The sequence below is a fragment of the Lathamus discolor genome, chromosome 4, assembly GCF_037157495.1.
Source record: "Lathamus discolor isolate bLatDis1 chromosome 4, bLatDis1.hap1, whole genome shotgun sequence".
Taxonomy (NCBI): Eukaryota; Metazoa; Chordata; class Aves; order Psittaciformes; family Psittacidae; genus Lathamus; species Lathamus discolor.
The window spans coordinates 51,089,389-51,116,991 of NC_088887.1; the positions used below are offsets into that span (position 1 = coordinate 51,089,389).

Consider the following 27,603-nt stretch of genomic DNA (forward strand, 5'->3'; position numbering starts at 1 on the left):
TTCTCATCCCCCTTGCCTCTTACCTAACCTGTAAGTCCCCTTAATGGCAGCACCTGCCAAATCCCTGTCAAACCACTTCGAGGGGGTTGAAATCTTACTTTTGGCAGGGAGGTTCAGTGCCTGAGCAGCTGTTCCCATGTTTGGGCAAAAAGCAGGTTACTGGATAAAAGCCATTTGTATCTCTGACTCTGATCTACCATGAGACAGACGATACTGGCTGGGGTACAGCAATTTCAAGAATGTGCTAGATGCTCTGTAACTGAAGACAAAGCCATACATTTAAAATAAAAACTAAATTAAATAAAAAAGATAACATAAGTGTGTCCAAAACATGTTTCATAAGATCCAAGTTATCATGTAAGAACAGATTGCAGAGACATTCCATCCTTAAGAAATCCAACATGATTCTGAAGGGCTTCTTTACCATGGTTGCTTTGGTATCTCTTTGAAACTGAACACCAAATCAATTTGGACAAAAATATTACCTAATTAAGCTTCCTGCCAATGACTCCAACTGCATGGGAAATATGAACACAGCTGAATGTGAAATGACCCAGTCTCAGAATGAAAACTCTAGAAAATTATTTGTCTGCAGCAAGAGGAGCATAAAGATAAGATGCACTTCATTTACTGAAGAGGCAACCAACGATCACAACTAATGTGAAGTAGCACTAAAAGTTTGTGTGGAAAGAGAGGAAACCAAAGTCATGCTGCAGCGTTTATCCAGCCAAGTAAATGTAACTCCACCCCTCACAATACAATTTTTCTTAGCAAATGTCCATCTATACCAGCTACCACTCACCTCAGCCAAGGTGCCTTTTCAGGAGCCTCAAATTCAGAGATGCCCTTTCTGCAACCCTACTTCTAACACACCTCACAACCACCACTATTCCGCTTTTCCTTCCCTCTACTTTTGCATTTTTAAAAGACGAGGAATTTTAAACTCTTTAGAGCAGATTTTTTTGTTTTTTAATAACCCAGGTTTTCAATGCTTTTGAACATGCTCTTTCAGACACGTTTGTAGCATGGAGAAGGATGTTACAGACAAAACAGCCAGTCTCAGGAGAAGTAATGAATTTTTTATTCCATTTTTTTCCCACTTGATCTCATATCTGCACATCTTCCCTGCACTATTTCTTCCTTCTTCTGAAATCCAAGCAAACCCAGACAGAGCAGACAGCTCTCAATGTCTCTTAGAAATCTTAAATGCTTCTTACATATTTCACTTGAACACTGCACTCAGAGAGCCTGTGGGAGGTATTCAGAAAACCAACCTTTGGTTTAGTGATGCTTGTCCTCTTTAGCTTGATCTATCGCTGACAAAGAAAAAGAGGCTCTTCCAAGGAGTGGGATACAGCAGCTGTTGTCTGGCTTGGGCAGTGAACTCCTTTTTCAAAGAGCCATTTTCCCTCTTGTAACTATGGGATGTGGATGGAGAAGAGTCACTGGAGGCCTTTCTGTGCATTAGCATTACTGAAGACCCTTCCTATCTACTGCTGCAGCTGACTCCTCACTTAAATATCCAGGCATACTCTCCTACACCTCCCTACCTAAATCCATCACTCAGCTCCTGCTCTCTAAATCTATCATGTTAACAACTGTGAGAGGTGCCTCTAAATATATTTAGTTTACCTAAGTGATACTTACTCATCAGTGCCACGTGAAAGTCTGCTATAAATGGATAGCTTGCTACTAACAGAAAGATAAGGCCACTTTGGAGACACGTAAACATAAAATAAATCAAGAGAAGTTTGTGACTGTCTGTCGGTGAGCGTTTTATATGGAGGCTCTATGCAGAAGCTTGGAAGCTCTTGTTAGCGAGATGCCCACACCCCAGTGTACTACAGCATGCTTTTTAACTTACGTAATGCACTTACTAGCCAGTAAGAGGAGTATGTCTAAATCTACTGTCAAAGTCTATTCTGTCTCTAAAGTCATTAACACCCATTCCCATACTGCAGAGTTTCACTAAAGAAATCTGGGTTCTCTGGACATGTCACCAAGTCTTGGATACAAGTCCCTGGACAAAGTGGTTGCATTTCCACTGTATTTGTACCCTGAAGGAATACACATTTTCACGCTGGATCTGAGAGGCAGACCCAGAGTCATGGGTTAGTGCCAGAAAGAAACACATTAAAGGACTGCAAAGCCAAAAATAAAAGCCCTTTGGCTAAGACTGAGCTAATGAATTGCTGCAAGTGATACAAATGAGAAAGAACAGTTAGCTGCTGATCTACATGACAGCACCACAAGGACTGATGGCAGTAAGAACAATAATACACAGTTTACAAAAGAAGCGCTGTTGGACCTGATATTCTGAAGTTTCTTCATTTAGTTGTATGATACATTTTGAAAAGGGTGACAAACCCCAATTATAAATGGGCAGACCTGTATTATCCTATGCTGTGATACTATCTTCCTTGCACAGCACTCTGAACAATGCTCCTCTACTACCCCTGGTGTAAAGGTGAGATTTCACTCCCGAAAGCAGCGAACTGTGGAACTTTACTGAGCTCTGCTCTTTGAGAGAGGAAATGAATAATTTATTTTAATTTTTTTTCTGAGATACCCGAAGAGATCTGGAGATCCTCCTTCTGTCATCCTCCTCCAGTGATAACCTTCCACGAGAACTTCTTTCTAGACTGAGTTAGCCATCTGAGTAAAACCAGCTTACACCACTTCTTTTACCAACAGATTTCACTTTCCAACTCATAGTAGGAATGTCTGTGCCTCTGCTTTCCATAATACAAGAAATAACAAACGTCTAAGCAAAGAACTTCTTTAAAAAGTTCCAACCATTCTCAAAGGGGAAAGTGTTCAAATGTGATGCCTATGCATGAGCCACACTTCCACCCAGCTTCCACATTTTCAATAGCACAATAAAAAAAAGGTTCATCCAGTTCCTTTTTTTCTAGTAGGACCAATAAACAATTTACAGAAGTTGTCTTCAATTCTCTCTGAAGAGAAGGAAGACAAAGAACATTAATATCTAGCTAGGAATGAGTTTTGAAAACTTTACATGGACTACCAAAATATACCAATGGCAATGAATGCTACTGATAAAGAGTTTAAACCAGGGAGGATATAAAGGAAATTGCTGATCTTTAAACAGCAAAGGGAATACCGCAGTCTGGTTGTCATTCCACTGCCAGCATCAAGCACAATGCAGCCCCTCACTACTCCTACTATCCCTTATCCCTTTAGATCATTACAATTCAAGCAACGTAGTACGTGACAGAAGTGAAGCTCTGGAGAAAAGACAGCCTGAACCCAGGATGCTGGCAAAGGAGATATTTAAACCTGCTTTGTGCAAGACAACACCTTAGCTGCCTTTGTTAAACCAGCATAACACTTTATGTACTTAACTCACATAACCTAGAAGATTAACTAAAATAATAAACTTTGTTCATAAAAGAAAAAATAAGATTAAGAGTAAATATTGCACTTCCCTTCTCTCCAGTCACAATCACATTCTGAATACCTTTAATGCATTTTTACAGCTATACACTTCATGGCTAGAGTAAAGAGTCAGATATCCCTCTGTTTCCAAACAGAAACTGCAAACGTTGTAAGAGGCATTCATGCTATTGAACCATTACTGCAACCATGGACTTCAGAACTTGGATTTAACAAGGTTGTGATTTTGTTCTAATATGTTTCTATAAAGAAGAGGCTGCTGCCACTTAAGATCCTTGGCTTTGTATCAATAGCTATAGAAAAAGTTGCCAGATTCAGGAAGTCAGGCTAATAAAAACACACATCTGGACCTGCTTTGCAAGGGAAAACTGCTTGCCCGCAACCAGGACAGTCTCTTCACTGCCAAGGGCTGTTCATACAAGGGGAAAAAGCACAATGTGTGACCTGATTTTACTTTCTCTTTTCATTTGTAGGGACATAACACAAGCAGACCCAAGCCTCATGTCTGAAGAGCCCAGTTGCAGTTGTAAGTTAACACACCTTCCATACCAAGACATAATTTCACTTGTGCAAGGAGTAAGCTTAGGGTTTGCTACAGCAAATAAAGCAGGGCAGCACCAGTCAATCACAGGAGTAATAAAAGCATAAATGCTGGGATTTTAGCCCTCACCAAGGCTGAACATTCACATTTCCAGGGGCAAAGTACACACACTTATAAGGGTACCGAACACCAAAGACAGGCTTCCTGCGCCACATAGCTCGGCTGCCTGAAGCCATCTAATGAGGTCTAAACTAGTTTTAATACAGAAGGAATGTCGTTCAGGGAGGACACTGCTATTGCTGCTTCCAAGAAATAAAACAATATTCAAGACTACTGGGTCTTCCAGTTAGGATTCTTCCAGGCACTTACTGAAATAACAGTACCAAGTTTAAATCAAATAAATAAAATAATAAATAGATAAGTAAATAGCGTGTCACCCTGTAACTTTTTCTGAAATCATAAAATTCCCAGGAACAAACCATAGCTATTTATTTCATTACCCTAAACTGCTGCCAGCCTGGCTCCACATTGCTTACTGACATCAATGGCCCCATCTTATCCTAATCACCCAAGGGCTGCCGGTAAGCAAGGCAACACATTGGAAGAAAGGTCTAAGTTTAGTTTCTATATTAAAAGACAGTGTACATGCATGCATATATACATATGATGGTCTACAATTTCTACTTTGTGTTTACAAGCAAGGACTGTAGAACCTGGGCAAGCACATGTAACACAAAAGAAATATGGCTCCTGAAGCAAAGCAAAAAAGATGAGGAAAGAAGGCTTTTGTTTTCCAGCTTCTTACTTGGCTTTTGACAGAACTTTATTCATATATTTTTTGGTAAATGAACAAATAAAGTTTCTCATCTACTTCTCAGAGGCAGGCGGCAGCTCCTCTTTTGTTTGCAAGCTCAAAGCATAAGAAAAGAAAAATCAGAACACTTTTCAGAAAACAAGAAAGCTCAGTACTGGAATGCAATGCTCAAGTTTTAATTTCCAATTTAATTTAAGAAACTGCATACTGTAGAAGACAACTGTTCCTTCCAAACCAGAGATATGCTGCTCTCCTGTACTCAGATTCTTGTCACATATTCTCATTCTCTGCACTTAGAAAATGTAACAGGCATGAGTCCAAAGTGAAACTTGTTCAGAGTTAAAAATTGATGCAGTCTCAGTTATGGGTAAATTCAATGATACACTATTAAAATTATTATTCAAATTAACGTTCTCCTACAAATTGCTGTGGAACTTTTTTTTTTGGCTGCCCCATTCTGTAACATTTTAGAATATTTACTCTTAAATAATAATTATAGCAAACAGCAATAATTCCATTAAATATTAAAACCAAACCAGAATAAACAGTGAAACCAAGATGGAAGGTTCTAGAATCAGCTTTAAGATCTTCACTTCCATTTTTTCAACATTTCAAACAAGCTGACTAGTCAAACTCTTGTTCAGCTATCTACGTTTTCTGCAAGTTTTTCCTTTCAATTTTCATGTCTCAGTACGAAATACCTTAGAATAGAAACAAAAAGTTTCCAGAAAGAAGTTACAACCAGCATAAATATCACAAGTGTCCTAAGCTTTCAACCAAAAATAATTAAGAAAAAACCCATAATGTAATGAAAAGGTGTGATCCCACTCACAGGTAAAGCTATGGATGAGCTGGCTTCACTCCCATATTTTCTCAAGCAATTATTTCTTGATGGCATTGCTGAAACAGGACCCCTGGAACATTCCAGCTTCTGACAGGGGTATTCTGTTATTTTATAAAGAGACATTCATGTGCATGGATGGACAAGAACAAGCCATCTCAGACTCTGTACACTGAAAAATAATCTAGACAAAAAAGCTGGAAGCCCAATTTTGCTGTGTTTCATGCTAGTCCTATTTTCACGTCACAGACAGATCCTGCCCTTCTTCAGGAGATACAACAGCACACAGAAAAATGTTTTCTTCTTTTCCTCGCTCCCACCAAACCCTCCCCAACCAAAAACATCTTTTGCTCATGTTTCTCAATATGACTCACCATTATTAACGGCTCAGAGCTAACAAAAAGATGCCTCAGCAAATATTGCTGTTTCCACTACCAGGAAAGTCTTCTTCCCTCATGCTCTGCAGAGTCTATCAAATATTCACACTGCCACCAGCAAACAGTTGGTAAAATACAACTAAATGCATATGTCACAGGAATTGACCTTCAGCCCTCCACTGCTGCTGCTGCAAAGGAGTCTATGTCCTTACAATACCAGGCAGCTTCTTTTGCATGTCTCCCAGTGAAGCCTCTGGAGGCTAATTATCTTGCCTATATGTTTGTCAGTACAGCTTTTAGAAGTCTACACAATGCATCAGGTTCACAGAAGGAAAACTGTCATTGTCAGTGGTCATTGCCTACAACAAGAGATGCCTGTTCAAACTTAATACAACAACGCACAACCTTTACGCCCCCCCCCCAGTAAAATTCATGCTCCTCAAGTGGGGAGCTAGGATGCCACTCTGCCTAGGCTGAAAACATCACCCTGAAGTGGGATGGGAATAAAGGGCCTGGGCTGATAGATTTGGTATTTTTTTCCCCAGCACTTTGTTAAATAAACTATATTCCAGTTTGCAAAATTACCGTGCTCAATCTTGATAAAGAAATGTTCTGCCTTGTAGTTTTGTTATGGTTCAGCACTTTGGCTCAGAGCAGAAATGAAATACAAGCACAGAGATGTAAACAAATGCACTTTAGCTCTGCCAGACACTTATGAGGTGCAGCCCATCAATATAAAAATCCCCAAACTTGGCTCTAGAGAAGACTTTCGTTCACAGATTAAGTATTTAAAACTTAAGAGGGCCAAAAATGATTCCTAGTCCCACCAACGAGACACGTGTGGGTGTGTGTTTATATATATGTACATATACATATACAGATATATATGTAAATACATAAAAGTGATCCCTTGATACTAATTCCTTTCTGAAGAAGCTGATCTATTTTTTTTTTTCACCAAGTACCCCCATGGAAAGATAGAACATTTTTTTCTCCATCTGAAGTGGAAATACACCAGAAGACAGACAAAACACAACCCATGCACAACACACAAGTTTCAGCCACAAATGTTATTCGCTTCATCTGGTTATGCCACCAGCCTTTGGAGAGAAAGTTTTCTTTCGATTCATTGCCTTGTTTCTTATTTTACATTTGCTATCTCTGTCATCTCTCAGCTCTAATACATAAAGAAGTCCCCCCACTCCTTTTCCTTGAATCCATTATCCTCATCATCTGCAATTTAATCCGACATGAAATCATTGGAAAAGCAGAGCAGAACAAAATGGCTTGCTGTTGTTTTTGCAGCAAAGCCATCATCATGGCTTTAGTCCATCCTTTAAAGGAGGCAGTAAGCCACAATCTCACCATATATAGTGGGTTCCCAGATGAAAGAAAAGCTTATGACAAGGGCAATTCAGAAATCAGTTGGACATCCATAACTTTGGATGAGTTACTAATAGTTGCGCAGACTTGCTCAAATAATTGGTTTAACAAGATTTTTAGCAAAGAGAAAATGTCTTGAAGCTTTCATGAATTTAACTTTGCAGAACAGTGATTTCTTTGGTATAATAGCTACCTATTTATAATAGGCATGGCTACAAGACTAAGAAAAGCCAGTTTCTACTTCATCATTTTCATATATTACCAATTACTGTTTCCTTGTAGGTTTGCAGTCCAGAATGTTGATATATGTGCTTCTCAAGGCCCAAGAGAGTATCAATAATGGTAGACACACTGGTATGGTGCCACTTTAATTCAAAGTAGATTTATGCTCAACATTTGTCTTCTAAGCTCAGCACTCACTCAGTATTAATTTCATAGTTACCAAGAAAGAAGAAGAAAAGAACCCACCACTATGTCCTTTTCTATAACTTTTTTTCTTCTTCTTTCTATAATCATTAAAACAGGAGCAAGATGAGATTTCTCAGAGGAAAATTTCCACCTACCACTAACAACCTATGCAACTGTGGAAAAAGACCACCTGGAAACAGCATATGAAAAAGCTCTGAAAAAAACGTGAGAAGGCAGATAACTAAGGTACTTTAAATTTTCACTCCTTAACCTCGTATTATGCTTTTAAAATACAGCTAATCTAGAGCACATATGTAAAATACTTTTCAAAATCTAAAATATCCTCACCCCACAATACCTTGCAGCTTTCTTTTCCAAAGACCTTTCACACTAGCTCAATGCTCCCTCACATTACCTCCTCATTGCCTGCTCCTTTATGAAATTTGAAATACTAGCTCTAATGGTAACAACTCACTGAATCCAAAGGGATGCTCTAACAACTACCCATAACTAGAAGTATTGCAGTTCAGATCACTGTAGACCCAGGGGACTGAAGTAAGTGATACCAGATTATTTTATTGACCCTACACCATGGCTGGATCCTCCCTTTCTCCCTCCTCAGTGGAAGTGCCAGCTGCTCCCATGAACTATACTGATAACCACATTGCCCCGGCCAGAAAGGGGTTCTCTGCTTCTGGCCAGCTGCTGTGTCCTTGGGTTTTGAAGCAGAAGGGCTACTCGACATTGCTGTTCCACACTCATGTGGAGTCCAAGGTTGCACAGTGCTCTCACAGGACTCTCACATCACCACTTGTTCACCACTACTGAGGCAGCTGAACTGTAGTAAGTGTTTGAAGTTTTGACATTTAATTAACAGCAAATACATTCTAAAAACTTCTCTTGGAAATCTTTCTAAAACTACAGATGTGTATTAATTATTGTGCTCCTAAGATTATATTCACTCACACACCAGAATGGAAATATTTCTGAAATTCACATTTATGATTTTGAAGAAAAATATCTCTTTGATTGTTAAAAATATGTTTTTGTGTTAGCTTACTTCTGTAAACACAGCATATATATTTTTGTAGCTTAAATATCATCACTTGGCTAATTTCTGTATGCAAATCTTCGTTCAAAAGCACAACAGTATTTATGACACCAGCTTACATTAAGTACAGTACAGGCTGCTACTATAAATCCTTGAGTTTTGATGGGTCTGAACAGCAACTGTTTGAATGCAGAGCTCCCACTGCACATTCTTCCAGAGGGCTCTTGCACATAATTTCTGGCATTTCAGGCAGTTAAGCCAGGACTTCTGCAATCCTTTCCACTGCACAGACCTAACTGTATGGTTTAGCAGCATTTACACACATTTAAGTGCAGCCAACACCAAAAGTATCATGCTGCAAACTTTTCAAGCTTTTGATGCACCGTTCAAGTTACAATTCTTGGATTGTTCAATATCTTTCCCTTTCATGTGTTTGGGGGTTTTGCTTCATTTGTTTGAAACAGGAAAACCATAGTGCCAGAGGATCAAAAATTGCAACAAGAAAAAAAAACAAAAACAAACAAAAAAACAAAACAAACAAACAAACAATCAAAAACCAACAAAAAAAACCCTATTTTGTAACACATTTCTGGGCTTGAACAAACTCCTCTTTTCACAGGGTAAGAATTTTATGTTAAAGAGCCTCACTGGAACTGAGAAATCAAGCTTGTTCCAAGATATGACACCATAAGCAGACACAAACTTTTCATTAAATGCTGTCCCTCTTGTAATAAACATTTCTTTCTCTTGCTCTCCTTTTCCTTTAAGTATTTGATAACGTGCTAAAATCATTACAAATTTCTTCTCAGCTTAGCACTGAATATGGCATCTCTTTTTTAAATTTTTTTCAGAAATGCTCCAGCCAGCTCCTGAAATTGTGTAAGTTTTCTCAAGTAATTGAGAACTGGAGAATCCTAGAAGCTGCAGCTAAGATGGTGAACAAGCATAGTAAGTTAATCCAGATCGCTAGAAACTACAGATTCATTTCTTTACAAACAGACTTTTAAAAGTGTATTCACACACACAAGGAAAACACTAATTTATTTATGACCTTTCAATTAACTTCGTGCTTTCTTCTCTAAGCCCCAAGCTAATCCTTAATATGGAACTGACATTTACATTTGCTGCATCTTAAATGTTGAGTGGGAAAAAGCCTAACAAAAAAATGATAAAAAACTTGACTTCAGAAGGATTTTCAAAGACCAAGAAAAATTTGATTCAAGGACTTTGTTGTGCTATTGCTACTTTGCACAACACCTATAGCCTTATCCCTTTGATATTTATAAAGCATGGATTCCAGCTTTGAACTGTTTTCGCTGGAAAACAACTTTTCAATTTATTAGAAACTCCATGTAAAAAAGCTGAGTTATAATTACCCTTTAATTTGATTCACAGCATTTTCCAACAGCTGCAGCATCCCACTCAATGAAATTTGGCCAATGCACATTGCATACATTCAACAAGTACTTTAGTATCAACTCACATCTCCACAGATTAATAGTAACATTCTAAATCTAAAGGAAATTACAATCCAAAATTGTTTTTTAGGATCTGAAAGGAAGACTCTTCACCAAGCACCAAGGCTCTTCCACAGAAGCAGCTGTCCCCAGACATGAAGCTACCTCACTACTTCTCTTTCCCTAGAAAAACCTCAAGAGAGAATGTTCCCATGAGAACAGCTGGGCAAAAAGGCAGCTCATGGCCATCTCTGAGCTGACTGACCAGCCACCAGTCAGGGCTGAGCTTGCTTCTCCTCAGAGGACAAGCCCAGTGTTGAGCCTGTCCGCTCTATGCTGCTGTGAGGTGGGTGGGAAAATGACCAAAACCTTCCCAAATTACTACAGCTTAAACTGACAGAACAACTTCAAGTACCACATTTATTACCTCAGTTCAGAATATTTTCCCTCTTGAATTAAATTCTAATCAGGAAAAAGAAGTGTACATTAAGAATATTCTGTAAATGACCACTTCCTGTTATTTTCATGGACGCATCTGTATCTTTCCTGAATTAAAGCTTCTGAAACCCGACTTGCTAGCTATCCTCAACATCCCAGTAAGAGAAATTATTTTCCCATGTAAAATGAGTAAGCAGCCAATTGAATTTAGTGTAAAAGCACTCTTGTCCTCAGACTCTGCCTCTGCATTCAGTGGACATCCATCAGAAGCAGTCATGGTACTAACATTTACCATGTAAGCACACACACACCAACATATAAACTCGCTGTGAAAGCACAGTACTAAAAATTGACAATTTAGTGGGCATCAGCAGAAAAGTTACCCTTTCCAGAAGTAATGATGAGTCCTTCCCAAAACAATGTTAACCTGGATTTTATTTCCATCTCTTCTAATGTACCAATTTAGGTCTCTGAAGCAGCTCGGACATATATCTTCTATAAATGCCTAACTCTTCTATTGCCATTAACAGGTTGAGAGAGTTAGGCCTGTTTAGCTTGTTGAAGAGAAGATTCAGGGAAGACCTTATAGCAGCCTTACAGCACCTAAAGAAGGCCTACAAGAAATCTTGAGGTGGACTTTTTACAAGGGCATGTAGTGACAGGACAAGTGGGAATGGCCTTAAGCTGAAAGAGGGGAGATTTAGATTAGACATTAGGAAAAGAATCTTCATTATGAGGGTGGTGAGACACTGAAACAGGTTGCCCAGCGAAGCTGTGGATGCCCTAACTCTGCCAGTGTTCAAGACCAGGTTGGAGAGACCCTTGGGAGACATGGTCTAGTGGAAGATTTCCCTGCCCATGGCAGGGGGGTTGGAACTGGATGACTTTTAAGGTCCCTTCCAATAGAAACCATTCTCTGATTCAGTGATTCATCATGAAACTACACAGGATAACGATGCAGCCGCTTTGACATTTCTCTACCAAGGACTGAGAGGCTGTACTCACTCACAGGTGGCATGTACATTATGATACACCCAGAGATATTCTTTATGTTCTTTGACAAAGTTGAATACTGAAAATATTGCTTGACATAAGCTGGCTGACAACTCTCCTAGAATACTATGCAAACTGGACATCTGTAAATCGATGGGTCCGGATGGAATGCACCCACGGGTGCTGAGGGAGCTGGCGGAGGTCATTGCTAGGCCACTTTCCATCATCTTTGGTAAGTCGTGGGAAACGGGCGAGGTGCCTGAGGATTGGCGGATGGCAAAGGTCACACCAATCTATAAGAAGGGCAAGAAGGAGGACCCGGGTAATTATAGACCGGTCAGCCTTACCTCCATCCCTGGAAAGATGATGGAACAACTTATTCTTGACTCCATCACTAGGCATATCAAGGATGAGGGGGTCATTAAGAACAGCCAACATGGTTTTATGAGGGGGAAGTCATGTATGACCAACCTTATAGCCTTCTATGAGGAAGTGACTAGGTGGAGGGATGATGGTAGAGCGGTAGATGTAGTTTTTCTTGATTTCAGTAAGGCATTTGATACTGTCTCCCACAGCATCCTCATAGATAAGCTAAGGAAGTGTGGGCTTGACGATCAAGTAGTGAGGTGGATCGAGAACTGGTTGAAAGGAAGAAGGCAGAGAGTTGTGGTCAATGGCGCAGAATCTAGCTGGAGGTCTGTGACTAGTGGAGTTCCTCAGGGGTCGGTGCTGGGACCGGTGCTGTTTAATATTTTCATCAATGACCTGGATGAGGGAACTGAGTGCACCCTCAGCAAGTTTGCTGATGACACAAAACTGGGAGGAGTGGCTGACACACCAGAGGACTGTGCTGCCATTCAGCGAGACCTGGACAGGCTGGAGAGTTGGGCGGGGAGAAACTTGATGAAATTTAACAAGGGCAAGTGTAGAGTCTTGCATCTGGGGAAGAACAACCCCATGTACCAGTACAGGTTGGGGGTTGACCTGCTGGAAAGTAGTGAAGGGGAAAGGGACCTGGAGGTCCTGGTGGATAGGAGGATGACCATGAGCCAGCAACGTGCTCTTGTGGCCAAGAAGGCAAATGGCATCTTAGGGTGCATTAGAAAGGGAGTGGTTAGTAGGTCAAGAGAGGTTCTCCTCCCCCTCTACTCAGCCTTGGTGAGGCCGCATCTGGAATATTGCGTCCAGTTCTGGGCCCCTCTGTTCAAGAAGGACAGGGAATTGCTTGAAGGAGTCCAGCGCAGAGCCACAAAGATGATGAAGGGAGTGGAACATCTCCCTTATGAGGAGAGGCTGAGGGAGCTGGGTCTCTTTAGCTTGGAGAAGAGGAGACTGAGGGGTGACCTCATCAATGTTTACAAATATGTAAAGGGTGGGTGTCAGGATGATGGAGCTAGGCTTTTTTCAGTGATATCCAGTGATAGGACAAGGGGCAATGGGTGTAAACTGGAGCATAGGAAGTTCCACGTTAACATCAGGAAGAACTTCTTTACTGTAAGAGTGACAGAGCACTGGAACAGGTTGCCCAGGGGGGTTGTGGAGTCTCCTACACTGGAGATATTCAAGGCCCGCCTGGACAAGTTCCTGTGTGATGTACTGTAGGTTACCCTGCTCTTGCAGGGGGGTTGGACTAGATGATCTTTTAGGTCCCTTCCAACCCTTGGGATTCTGTGATTCTGTGATTCTGTAATACAGATGACTTTCAACAGTGAAAGATTAACATGCAAAGCTGCTAACTGGTTAGTTTTATATTATTTCAGAATTAGAGACCTTGGGGCTTCTAAGAAGGATGAGCTAATTAGCACTGTAGAAAGTACCCCTGTTTATATGCAAGAAAATGGGCTGCCACCACCTTCATCTTTCTTTAGAGGCAGTCAGAAGAAAGGAATAACCCTAACTTATTGAAACTCGCTGTTAGTATTTGATTGCTAAATACTGTTCTAAAGTTAACTTGAATTTTAAACTCCATTGTCTATTTGGATTCTGGACAAGAAGCTAAGGCAGTTCTGCAAACCAAAAAGGAAACATTTGCCTGTGCAAAGCCAAGAACACCATTTTAGAAAAGGAGAGGGACTTCAGCAGTGACATGATGAATAACGTATTGCTCAGAAGTAAACAAAAGCATTAATCATCAGATTTCAGAAGAGCAAGAAGCTGTCTTCTGGTATTGAAAGTTAATTAATGTTTAAGATAATACTGGGATTCTACCCCTATTTTTTAAAAAAGTGTAGAGAATGGGTTGACATAAAAAAAACAACAACCAAACAACCAAGCAAACAAAAAAACCCCCACACAATAAAACCCCAACAACACCAAAACACACAAACAAAACCAAACCACCACACATCCCCCCAAAACTGACATGAATTTCACAGTATGAAACAGCTTTAAACTGAAAGAAGGTTGATTCAGATTAGACATTAGGAAAAAATATTCACTATGAGGGTGTTGAGCACTGGCACAGGTTGCCCAGAGAAGCTGAGGCTGCCCTATCGCTGACAGTGATCAAGGCCAATTTTTATGGGGCTTTGAAACCACCTCCCCTGGTCTAGTGGGAGGTGTCCCTGCAAGTGGCAAGAGGCTGGAACTGGATGATCTTTAAGGTCCCTTCCAACACAAACCTTTCTGTGATTCTGTGAAATTGAGTGGAATAAAAACTCACTGTGTGTATAGCATAGGAAAAGGGCTGTCCAGCCATAGGAAAGGTAAATGTCTTTCAGCCTTTCTACCAGTACTGAAAGTGCTATGAAGTCTCAATTTGCTTTGCTTCCACCATGCTGTCCCAAACACTGGCACGTTACATAGTTGCCTGACCTTCCCCACTGCACCAAGCAACAAATACATCCATCATATTTGAAAAATTATGGCAGTCAGGTGAACTTCCCGACAACTGGGAAAAGGGAAATATAACCCCCATTTTCAAGAAAGGAAAAATGGATGATCCAGGGAACTACAGACCAGTCAGTCTCACCTCTGTGACTGGCAAAATCTTGGAGCAGACTCTCCTGGAAGGCATGCTAAGGCACATGAAAAACAAGGTGCTTGGTGACAGCCAGCATGGCTTCACTAAGGGGAAATCCTGCCTGACCAATTTGGTGGCCTTCTATGATGGGGCTACAGAACTGATGGACAAGGGTAGAGCAGTTGATGTCATCTACCTGGACTTGTGCAAAGCGTTAGACACTGTCCCATACGACATCCTTATCTCTAAATTGGAGAGACATCAATTTGATAGATGGACCACTCAGTGGATAAAGAACTGGCTGGATGGCCACACGCAAAGAGTTGTGGTCAGTGGCTCAATGTCTGGCTGGAGACCAGTAATGAGTGGTGTCCCTCAGGGATTGGTGTTGTCACTGATCTTGTTTAACATCTTTGTCGGTGACATGGACAGTGGGATTGAGTGCGCCCTTGGCAAGTTTGCTGATGACACCAAGCTGTGTAATTCAGTTGATACGCTGGAGGGAAGGGATGCCATCCAGAGGGACCTTGACACGCTTGTAAGGTGGGCTGATGCCAACCTTATGAAGTTCAACCATGCCAAGTGCAAGGTCCTACACCTGGGTTGGAGCAATCCCAGGCACAGCTACAGGTTGGGCAGAGAAGAGATTCAGAGCAGCCCTGTGGAAAAGGACTTGGGGGTGTTGGTTGATGAGAAAATGAACATGAGCCAGCTTCAGTGTGCACTCGCAGCCCAGAAAGCCAAACATATCCTGGGCTGCATCAAAAGGAGCGTGACCAGCAGGTCGAAGGAGGTGATCCTGCCCCTCTACTCTGCTCTTGTGAGACCTCACCTGGAGTATTGTGTGCAGTTCTGGTGTCCTCAACATAAAAAGGACATGAAACTGTTGGAACAAGTCCAGAGGAGGGCCACGAGGATGATCAGGGGACTGGAGCACCTCCCATATGTAGACAGGCTGAGAAAGTTGGGGCTGTTCAGCCTGGAGAAAAGGCGGCTACATGGAGACTCCATGTCAGCCTTCCAGTATCTGAAGGGGGGCTATTGGGATGTTGGGGATGGACTATTCATTAGGGACTGTGGTGACAGGACAAGGGGTAATGGGTTAAAACTTAAACAGGGGAAGCTTAGATTGGATAAAAGGAAGAAGTTCTTTACTGTGAGGGTGGTGAGGCACTGGAATCGGTTGCCCAGGGAGGTTGTGAATGCTCCATCCCTGGCGGTGTTCAAGGCCAGGTTGGACAGAGACTTGGGTGACACGGTTTAGTGTGAGGTGTCCCTGCCCATGGCAGAGGGGTTGGAACTCGAAAATCTTAAGCTTCTTTCCAACCCTAACTATTCTATGATTCTAAATACAGTCAAATCCAGAGCACCTGACAATTATAGGGGCAACAAAACCATCCCTTGAACCATAATAACTTGGTAGGGTTTGTGTCCTGCCTTTTCCCATGGCAGCTTCTTTCAGTGGAAATGCTGCTGCAACAGATGTGGTAGTGAAGAGTAGTCAAACAAGTGTTTGTGGGACTGAAGAAGTTATATGATGCTCACAGAATACTTTCATGCAAACATATAGTCAAACCATGCCTTCTCAAAACGTATCTGACAGGTACCTGAGAAACTCACAAAAGCATTTATCTAGCTATGGAGCATATTTTACAGTCTTACGATTCCACACTTACTGGAATTTCCAGTGTCACATACAGTACCACTGCAAGCTCTTTTCCCTATTAATAAAAAAAAAAAAAAAAAAAAGAAAAAGTCCCAAACCAAAACTACATTCACTACTGAAAAGCTGTATAGACTTTATAAGCTTATTTAACAATGTGTAGTGTACTATCAGTAATGACAGGACTACTTGTTTCCTGCCATTCACGTGACACCTCTAATACAATCAAACTGCCCAAGGAAACACATACAGAACATGGCACTGCTTACAGTACCTCTACAGTAATTCATCCAAACAGACCCAGTCAACCCTGAGATTAGCTGTATGTGAGTTCAGGTTATTCCTGTAGGAAGCTCTGATACAGAAAGGTCATGGAAGAACATCTAAGCCATCTGAAGACAACACCACTTACACAACTACTACAGATATACATACTTTGCATAGATAATTCAAAACCAGATCTAGAGACCCTGTGTGTAGCATATATTTACATACATAAATGAAATACACATACACACATTTTTATGTAATTCACTCTTATTTTGAACATTTTCTTGGAGTGACAGCTCCCTTGAGTGTACATTGCAGTCTGCTTTCACTAAACAAGGAAGACTTCACATCTAGAAACACTGCAGCAGTTGTCTTGCAAGACACTACCCTATCTCTGGGAAAGACAGGGAAAAATAAATAAGTAAACAATAAGAATAATAAATCATTATTAAAGCCCTGGAAAGGGTACCTTTAAAATAAAAAATAAAAAAAATAAAAAAAAAGCAGAGAGCAAGCATGCATGCAGAGAAAGAGAAGAAAAAGACTTCAGGAGCATCTGTAACACAAGATTTCCCTTTAAGAAGCCATTAAACAGATGTCCTGCTGAAATAGCAAAGGCATTTATTTCTGATGTCCAGCTATGCATACAGGTGGTGATCAGTGTTGTGTCTACTGCAGGGTGACAGAGTTAAACAGGCAAACAACTTAGAATAACATTAAAATTCCTTGTTTCTTATAAATCTCTTCACTGTGAGAGCAATGCAAGATTAAATCTAGTGTGCAGGTGTAGCTTTACCTTTTTTTTTTTTTTTTCCCCTATAATTAACTACTGGTGCTTTTAAAATATGCCCAAGACACTGCAAGATGATGCTGTGCTTCACCCAGAAGAGTGACTGTGGCTCTCCTCTAAGCAGCCACTCCATGCGTTTAAGGAGAAAATGAGAATGTTTGGGTTCAGCGAGCTCTACTTTCTTTTGAAACACCAAAAAAGCCCCAAAACCAAACAGAAACAAAACGTTCATACTGAGGACCATCTTTAATTATTTTTAATAAATGTTCTGATTAGCAAATGCTGTAGCTAATGAAGTTTCTAATTTACTATAGCTCTAAGCAAAGTTAAAGCTGCAGCACTGTCAGAGAGGTAAAGGCAACGGATACGGAGAAGGCACATTCTACTCTTTTATCTCATAACAAAATACTATCTATCTTCAGATATAAAACCAACAATACTAAGTCTTTCATGAAGATCTAAACTTTATTATAACAACAGCCTGACCTGTGCTATGCAGCCATCCGAAATCTTGCCAATGATGCTTTCAACATCAACTTCAATACACACGGTCAGCAAATAAATATCCAATAAGCAGCGATTTAAACAGCAGGCAGCTTAACCTTTGTCCTGTCTTTAAAAAATGCCAGATGGTTCAGTGTTTGCTGAAGACTCTTCTTTTACCAACATTCAATTTGAATAAGCTGGTGCGAATGCGTTGTTCATCCTCTCATGAGAGGAGGGTGCCTTTATGTGAAACATGAGGAGAATGCCTTACGCTGAAACATACTCTCTGCATCCTCAATGAGATTTTATTACAGGGCTCTTTTTCTTCTCACTGGCGTGTGTCAGCATGCCTGCAACCATTCTACTTCTTTTTATGGCCAGACACTACCCATACGCTTGTATTTACATTTGGTATACACACACTCACTATATATCACACATGCATTATAAGACAGTTGAGGCTATTTAAAAAATAATCCACTCTGCTACTCGAAGCACTCATATGTGATACTGACATAAAAAACATTCTGCTAATGTTGCATACAGCTAACTTTCTGGCTATTAACAGCTAGATTTAAAAACTATTTCAGCTTCCAAAAGCATTAAGAGTTTGGATTTTCAAATATGCCCAAAGGTAAGTCCACTTTAAAAACTAGCATCCTCAGAGGAATACCTGGTAGTTTAATTAAGAATACAAACAAGTTCTTAATTAAGAACAGTTATTTTATCTATTGTATCAGAGATCCATATGACAAAAATATATAATTTCTTAACTTCTCAGCAAAAATTTATGGGTGAAAATCTTTAAAAAAAAAAACAAAACCCACAAAAAAACAACCAGAAAACCAAAAACAAAGTCCAAAACTATAACCAACTTCCTACAGCCTGCAGCCCTGGAAAGATCATTACTAGTGAAACTCTAATTTGTGGTTAAAGAAGTATGACTTACAAAAAGAATGTCTTTTACTGAGATCTGTCAGGATCTTAGGATGTGACAACTAGATTTCACCAGCCTTGATAAATAATAAAAGAGCCTGGCAAACATTCGGTTTTTCTAGTCCCCCACCTACTTGGTTCTACAGTTCCTATTGATACATTATTTATGTTTGAGGAGCATTCTCCAAGCAATACTTGCATTCTACACTGGTAGGAAAGAAGTCTCTGTTGCAAAGATCTTCCATTCCAAGACAGCAAAGAAGGAAAAAGGTCCTCTTTTAAAAATACAGTTTCCTAGTCATAATAAAAATATATCTTAAAAGTTATGGAATAGAGACGCTGCCATTCTAAATTAAAATCTCTTCGAAATACTATGTTTGAGAAAAGTGCTGTCTATGGCGATACCTTTCACTATCATCTTTATTAATAAAGGTTCAGCAAGATAAAGACCTAAAATTATAGTTAATTTTTACAGCTTCTGTATCTTCCCTGCTTTTTCTTTATTTGTTTCTCTTTATTCTTTGCACTATATACCTGATATTCACTCCTCTCAACACTGTTTCTCCTATCACAATGCCCATACTAAAACACCATCTCAGTATCATCACTTACACTGCAGGATTGACCCCAGGAATTTTCTGGAGTGTTTGATCAGTTGGTTCAGAGGGGTGGGTATACAGCACACATCCCCACAGACAGTTCTGGATCAATCTCCCTGGTAACTCAGCACCCCAGAGAAGTGATGCCCCCAATGTAAATACATGAAGCACAGCAGGAGTTTCAGAAAGGCCTCACGCTGCTGGAAAGAAGATTTTCTTATAGATACAACAGAACAGGGCATGTTGTGTTAAGGAGTACCATGAAGTAATCAGGGACTTTTAGAGCTGATATGCCAATCTGTCAGCATCCCCAGTGTGACAAAATTGTTCTGCTTAAATTCTTGGTGATCCTTAAAGTTTATCAAGCAAGAATGTTGGTAATTTAGAAAGAGTTGGAACACACACAGCTCCAACCAGCTTTGTTTTTGAAAACATTCAGCAGGGGACTAAGATATTTTAAAGAAAATGTTATGGAATTTTTTTCCAGTCTTTCTATTCTACCTGCTATTATTGATGCCATTCCATTATCTACTTATCTTTTTAGTGGAAAAGAGAAAACATCATATAATAATGGCAATCCACCTTTTCTGGAAAAACAGACAAGGAACCTCATTTCTTTCTGTTTAATCCTTAGTGGAATCTGCAATAACAGCATCTCCAAAGGAAGACAAAGAGACAGCAATGGTATTATAGAAAAACTGCAAATTTAAGGACATAATTTTGGAAACTATAACAAAGTAAAGCTCACCAGAGAACTATATTAATTATAAATTATAAACATAAATATAGTATCTTCAAATTGAAAGCCAGAGTAATAAACTATCCGCTATTCCTTCACAAACCAAGATTTAATTTTTCTACCTTTTCAACCTGAGGTATTTGTGCAACACATGCTGATGTTGCCAAAGGCTGATAAGGTTAATTAGTTACACCTAAGACAGTCACGTGCATATGTGTTTCTGAACCAGTCCTCAAACAAAGAATTAAGATATCTTCTTCCTGTACAGGCAGAGCTGCTGATTCCATGTGCACTGTACCTCCAGACTGTTTTAAGGAAATGCCAATCTGGATGTGAAACAATGCATCAAGGCCTTTCTAGGTAGGAGACCAATTTTCAGATTTTTGCTCATTCAATGTTTAATCACCTATTAGTGATTTTCAGTACCAGCCAGTTCCCTATTTGCTCCTATCAAAACAGACTGCTGCAAGTTAATTATGTCCTCTTCAAATATGGGCGGGGGTTGTGGGGTTTTGATATGGAGTTTAGATGAAAGCTTAAGGTATCCATTTATCAAACACCCCTCCCCTCACAAATCAACAGGAGGAAAAATCATACAAAAAAACACCAAGAAACCAGGAAAAAAAAAAAAAAAAGAAGGAAAACAAAACAAAAATGAAACAAAACAAAACCCCCAGACAATCAAAATATTCCCTTCTTCCTATCTGAAGTAGAAGACAGGTAGATTGAAGAATATACATTCAATCTGATGGAAATTAGAAATTAGACTGCAGATTGCTATACCACTTAATTAACATCAAGGACATGGAACTGTTGGAGCAAATCCAGAGGAGGGCCACAAGGTTGATCAGGGGGCTGAAGCACCTCCCGTGTGAAGACAGGCTGAGAAAGTTGGGGCTGTTCAGCCTGGAGAAGAGAAGGCTGCGTGGGGACCTCATAGCAGCCTTCCAGTATCTGAAGGGGGCCTACAAGGATGCTGAGGAGGGACTCTTCACCAGGGACTGTAGCAACAGGAAAAGGGGTAATGGGTTTAAACTTAAACAGGGTTAGACATAAGGAGGAAGTTCTTTACTGTGAAGATGGTGATGCACTGGAACAGGCTGCCCAGAGAAGTAGTAAATGCTCCACCCCTGGCAGTGTTCAAGGCCAGGTTGGACAGAGCCTTGAGCAACATGACCTAGCGTGAGGTGTTCCTGCCCACCATGGGAAAGGAGGTTGGAACTAGATGATCTTAAGGTCCTTTCCAACCATAACCATTCTATGATTCTATAGATAGAAGATGTGTAGAAGGGAAAAGTCTAAGAGCTGAAAGAATATCAACTACCAGGTAGTTAAAATTTGATTTGTTCATTTTTATTCTGAGCTATCCTCTTTCTAGGATATCCCTCACTGAATAATTCCAGGAAAAGTCATAGATGTTTTGTATTCAGATCAAGACTTTTCTGTGTTTCCTACCAAGGAAACTTCTCTTTTCAACTGTTTTACCTTGAGTTATAATGAGCAGAGAGGTGCAATAATGAAGCAGTATTCAGAGACCCACAACTTGAAGCACCACCTGTGTGTACAATCTAGCAGTTGTTCTATTATGCTAAGCTCCATTTACCCTTCTTGAACCAACTGAGTTAAAACCTGTAAGTCCTCTTTTCTGCTATTAACTCTCAAATGGAAACAAAACAGGGACTAAACCACTCCAGCACTTTCGATCTCTGTCATGCTCCTGTACATTTTCTCTGCAGATGGCCCCCCCAGCCATGGCCCAGTTTCATTCCAGGTTGCATACCATCCTCTGCACCAACAAATAAGTGCATAAGATTGCATTTTCCTATATGTACCTACCAAGGATTGTGCCCAACACAGCAGTAGCTGCATGCTGAAAAGACTATGTTGACTGCCTCTAGTCACCATCCAGTTCACAAGAAAACAGACTAACCTTCAGGAATAAATATATTGATGGATCAGAAGAAACCTTGACAAAATGTGTACCTAGTGGGAGGGGGAGAGGGAAGAACCAATCAACCAATTCTCATGCTGCAGAGTAATACCACAAACTATTAATTGTACACACAGAAATTTGTTACTAGAAAATTACTAAATTATCACGTAACTGAGTGACCATTCTACCAAATTTAAACAGAAAGAGCTGACACAAAGACTTCTCCAAAGAGGTGACTTTGGAAAGCAATAAAAAGTATTGCAATACAAAGGCAATACAAAGTATAACCAAAATTAGCAGAGAAAAATAAACTCACCCTTTTGCTAATCTATGTTAGTCTGCATTAATTCTAATGCAGCTGATAGACGTAATCTATCTAGGGATATTTAGGTCTGATTCAGTATAGGATGATTGTTCAAAAACATGAAAAGGAGGCTGGGTGACAACACAAACCAAAGCAAAACAAAGAATTGGTAGCGGACATTTACAGCTTTGTCCGAGTCTAAGGGTCAGAAATTTCACAAGCTAACTTAGTCACCAAAATGCACTGAATTTCAAACAGCACAAAGACATCTTACTCTCTGAAACACCACATATTTTAACTTTCAAGTGCTTTCCCTGGCAATAAATAGGACTCGTCAGAGAGAATGTTACTGTAGCACTGCATGCCTTCCAAATCAAACGCTTCTTTGGAAGTATCATAATTCCTCAAGACAATAATACAATCACTCTATTTCTTCCTTTTACTCAAGGTAAGAGTCCAACAGAGGTGAGAAGCTGGGTCTAAGTAGTTACATATCAACTGAAAAGTTGAAGATACAACACACGTTTCCTGTGTCCTGATTCATAAAGATGCCAGCAGTGGAGCTACATCTCACACAAGTTAGGATTTTCCACTTTACTGTGAGTACCCAGAAACATGGCTCTTCTCTGGCCACATTTTTTATTATATTTTTTAATTGCATACATGGTTTAAATAGCAAAATATAACTTTTATTTGTAACTCAGGTTTTTCTGGTCATCTTTCTGGAGAAAAGCCTAACAGCTTTGGAGTCTGAGAAATCAAAATAACAGCCATATCTACCAAACCAAAAATGTTTATAGAAGTCACGCCTGGGAGGAGTAGGGGTGTGAAGCCACTCAAAGAAATTTACACACAGAGATGTAATTAGCATCCGTCTTGCATCTAATATTAAGGGTTTCTTACCACTCTACGCTACAAGTTTTCCTATGCATTAATAGCAATATAGAGTGGGAGAGAGGATTTCCAAGTCCATCATCCTCACTGACCCCAGCTATCTTTAAAAAGGAAGGGCCAGTGAGACACACTAGGCCTGTAGCTTACATAAAGCACTCCAAGTGAAGCATCTGCCAATATGCATCGTATGAATTTTCTCAATAGTGGGTTTTGCATGTTTTCACAGCTGTTATAGATGGATGCTCTTTATCACTGCTATTTTTTTTTTTCTTAATAAAGCATACTACTATGAAATCACTGCATCCTCCCCCTCCTCCTCTCCAAATTTGGTACTCTGATTTTCACTTACATTCCTCTTCACCTTTCATTTCCTTCTTTATTTAATGTCTTTATCTACCATTTCACAGAATCACAGAATCACAGAATCACAGAATCCCAAGGGTTGAAAGGGACCTAAAAAGATCATCTAGTCCAACCCCCCTGCAAGAGCAGGGTAACCTACAGTACATCACACAGGAACTTGTCCAGGCGGGCCTTGAATATCTCCAGTGTAGGAGACTCCACAACCCCCCTCTACTTTTGCTATGTGATTCCTTCTTTTCCATTTTACTTTGCAGCTTCCTTATACCTTGCTTTGCCAACATGACTTTTTTCTCATTCCATTTTCCTGCTGTTCCTAAGAACCAGAATCATAGAATATCTCAAGTTGGAAGGGACCCATAAGGATCATTGACTCCAACTCCCTGTTCCTTGCAGGACTACCTAACACTAAACCATGTGACTTAAGAGTGTCACCCTTGAACTATGACAGGCTTGGTGCTGTGATCATTTCCTTAAAATAAGGAATACTTCACAGACTTGTGAGTCATCCTTGAACAGAGCCCATGCTAATTATCTCTTTATCATTCCAATTTTAGTGTATGTGCTGCCAAACTGAGCACAACTGGATGTCTGTTGGATGTCTCCTGTCCCTTTCCAACAACCCCAAATTAGCAGACCGGCTCAGATGCTGTTGGCTCGCCCTGTCAGCTTAACAACCATGCAGAAAGTGAAGCCTCAGAGTTTGATCAATTTGCTGCCACAAAACCAGCGTTTGTAAAACCAGGATATCAAGGAATTAGGGTGCATAACTATGGCTAAAACATTCACTATAGGCTCACGGTGAAGTCTTTGAAAACCAATGGATTTCTAGCTGAAACTGTAGCATAGAACTTTTTCCTGTGGAAAACTGCATTTCTTCTTACTAAGGAAGAGCCCAAGGATTTGTACCGTGACTGCCATGCCACTGTGCACTATGTTAATTATGAACACACCATCACCAACTCCCTATTAGCAATCCTTCTTCCTATAAATGACACAGAAGCATCTCATCTTGTGAATTAAACCGCTTTTCCCTGTTCCCAGCAGGATTACAGCACAGCAGCTCCCCAAAAGGCTTTAGAGGCAGTGGGGTTAATGAACGGTTACTGTCCACATTGAGATTTTGAAGGCTGGTCTCCGCCACCTTCAGCATGGCATTAATTCTATTATTCTTGGACCCAAAAATATAGGACTGAAAGCTGATGTGGAACATCACTGACGTTTTTTGAGACCCCATTTCATTGATTAACTGTACTCACAGCTGTGAAGCTCTTTTCAATATTCAGCTTAATTACATCTTTGCTGACGTTTAAAGACCATCGCTTCTTGAAATGCTTGTCATGGTCAGCCATCTAAATGTGTTTATTTTGCAGAACATGAACAAGTGATAAAACTAATCACAATGGAAGTGTGATGTAGCTTCACAACATTTTTGTTGTCTGGCATAATGAGCAAGCTCAGAATAGGCACTTGCCTGTTGTCTCTGTCTCTTAGAGAATTTCTATTCATTTAGTTAACTCCAGGCTGGCAGGTTTATCAGTCATGAATGGCCAAAACATATCTATCCACCAAACCCACAGACCTTTATTGAGACATATGCAGTTCAAAGAACATCCAAGCACTCCTGCTGAACAGATTTTGGTTTTCAAGATTAAAATCTGTAGACAAGCTAAACATCTGAAAATGAAAATCAGAAGTGGAGAATCCTACAATTGGCCTGTCAGCAGCAACAGACAGATGAGTAAGGGGCTGATGGCAGACCAACACACAGCTAACTCCACAAAGCATGGAAAACTGTGCCTGCTAAGGAACAGTTCTGCATTCATATTTGCAAGTGCCAAAACCAAGCATTACCTCATTTTCCTTTCTGATGCTAAAATTGTACTATCTTCTGCTCACAGAGGGACAGAAGACCACTGTCTCAAGTGAAGTACTTTCTAATGTTCGGACTACACCAGCACTGGGCAATCAGGTTTGCTCCCTTCTGAGCACAAAATCTAGAAAAGAATCTCCCCTGTACCTCCTTGAGAAGATAGCCTGCTCTCTGCTTTTTTGAGCTGAAAGCAGCTTCCTCCACTTAGGATGAAACCCGACAACAACCAACCTTTAATTTATTACTTACCATCGAACAACCTAAGCAAAATGTATAGACAGCCTCTGCAAGAGGCTGAAGGAAAATCAACTTTTTTTTTGCCTCCTGGTGAGTCACAGCACTGCTACAGAGGTAAAAACATAAATATTTAATCTACATTTTCTCCACACTTTCCTCCAGAGTACAGACCCTTCAGAAGCCCCTGAGCAGCATTAGTTCTTCTCCTACCCTCACTGCATGCAATAACGTAGAATTTGCCTAGTCTTCCTTAAAACAGGTGAAACTGCCAACTGACAGAAAACCAACAGCTTTTGGTACCTGTAAAGAACTCAAGGAGCTCAAAGCACTGCTGAAACATATGAAGTGTGGGGGAATATACAAAAAGCAGGGAACAGGAGATATATTACATCACTATGAAGGGCACAGAAGAAAAAATGCTGTTAAGCAGGAAGTCAATTAGCAGGAGAATAATTTGGAAGAACACACATTCAAGTACAAAATGCAATTAATTCAGACAGGAAATAAGAATTAAAAAGTAATTATTATATTTTGCAGAGGCAGAATAAATGTAACTAAATCACACTGTTCAGTGCCTTACGGCTTGGGTTTTTTTGGTTTTGGTTTGTTGCAGTTTTTTTTACCTTCACTAGTAGAATCTCACCCCCACCCCCACCCCCCCTTGCCCTCTCAAATCAATCAAAAATAGTAGTTAAAAAAAATTCCACTTCAGCATCCCAATATGCCTGTGGGTAACGCCACATATAACGTCATGGAAATAGCAGGAAAAAAGCCAGATATCAAATAATTGACTACTGCTCAAAGCACGTGTACTCAGGACCTGAGTCCTGATTTCCTACAGGACAGAGACTTTCAGTAAAAGCCAGTGTGCCATAAACATTATCACACCAATTGATTTTGAAGACCAGTTAAAAGCTATTGTCTGTGACAGACTAGGTAAACCAAACAATCTCGTTCAGGGACTAAGCAAACTGTATTTGCACTTGAAATGTTTTGACCTTTGCCCTACAACTGCTCCCAGCAGAGGTCCAGCAACTAATACCAAAGGCTTTTTTCTCCTACCTCTGTTCAGGACTACGCATGAGCTCCTGCATGTGCTCCTCTCTTTCACACTTAGAAAGGAAAAATGTCTCCTCAGACCTCAGTTATAACCTCCAAACTTAACTGTCTGCTAGAAGATAGGAAGAAAAAGACACAACAAAATATCTTCCAACAGAAGCGGATTTGGTGGTTTTCAAGAAGCAGGCAAGGTAGTGAGGACAGTGCTATTTTAAATCATGTGCAGATGTCAGAAGATGACAAAGAGAAAAATGAACACAAAACACATTCTTAAAATGGCAAGTATCTTCCTGCAAACCAGACTACTGCAGGGTATGGGGCAAGCCAGCAGAAGAAGCATATAACCTTGAAATGCAGCAGAAGCAGCTCATAAGCAAGAGCAGCAACGACGCTCACCAACTCCACATACGCCTCAGGATTACCTCTTCAGATCACAGCAACACTTCCAGAATAAGCCCCATCCCAATACAGCCCCTGGCCCTGATACAGCCGCCCTTTCAGGGACTTGGAATTTCACTTTCACTGCAGCACAGGACACCAGGATTACTTCACAGCATTTGTTTTGTTTTAAAATATAGCATAAAGATACTACACACAGAGAACATCATTTAAAGAAAGCTGCTTCAGCAATCAACAGTTCAGTAATAAACAGCCGGACCCATGACTCCTCTAGTACAAGCATTTATGAATCCTGGAAAGAACTTTATTACAGATTTCCTCACACTAGATGTGTACTGTAAGCCAATTTTCTTCCAGTAACACTTTTGGAGGAAATTCA

General features: G+C 40.2%; 1 protein-coding gene and 1 non-coding gene across 2 annotated transcripts in view; both read right to left on the reverse strand.

Moving 5' to 3' along the window:
• Positions 1–27,603, reverse strand: part of FRMPD4 (FERM and PDZ domain containing 4) — a 307,753-nt gene that overhangs the window by 179,322 nt on the left and 100,828 nt on the right. The window lies entirely within an intron of this gene.
• LOC136014189 (U6 spliceosomal RNA) lies at positions 24,131–24,237 on the reverse strand. Its single transcript, XR_010612535.1, has one exon. It is a non-coding gene; the product is annotated as a U6 spliceosomal RNA (small nuclear RNA).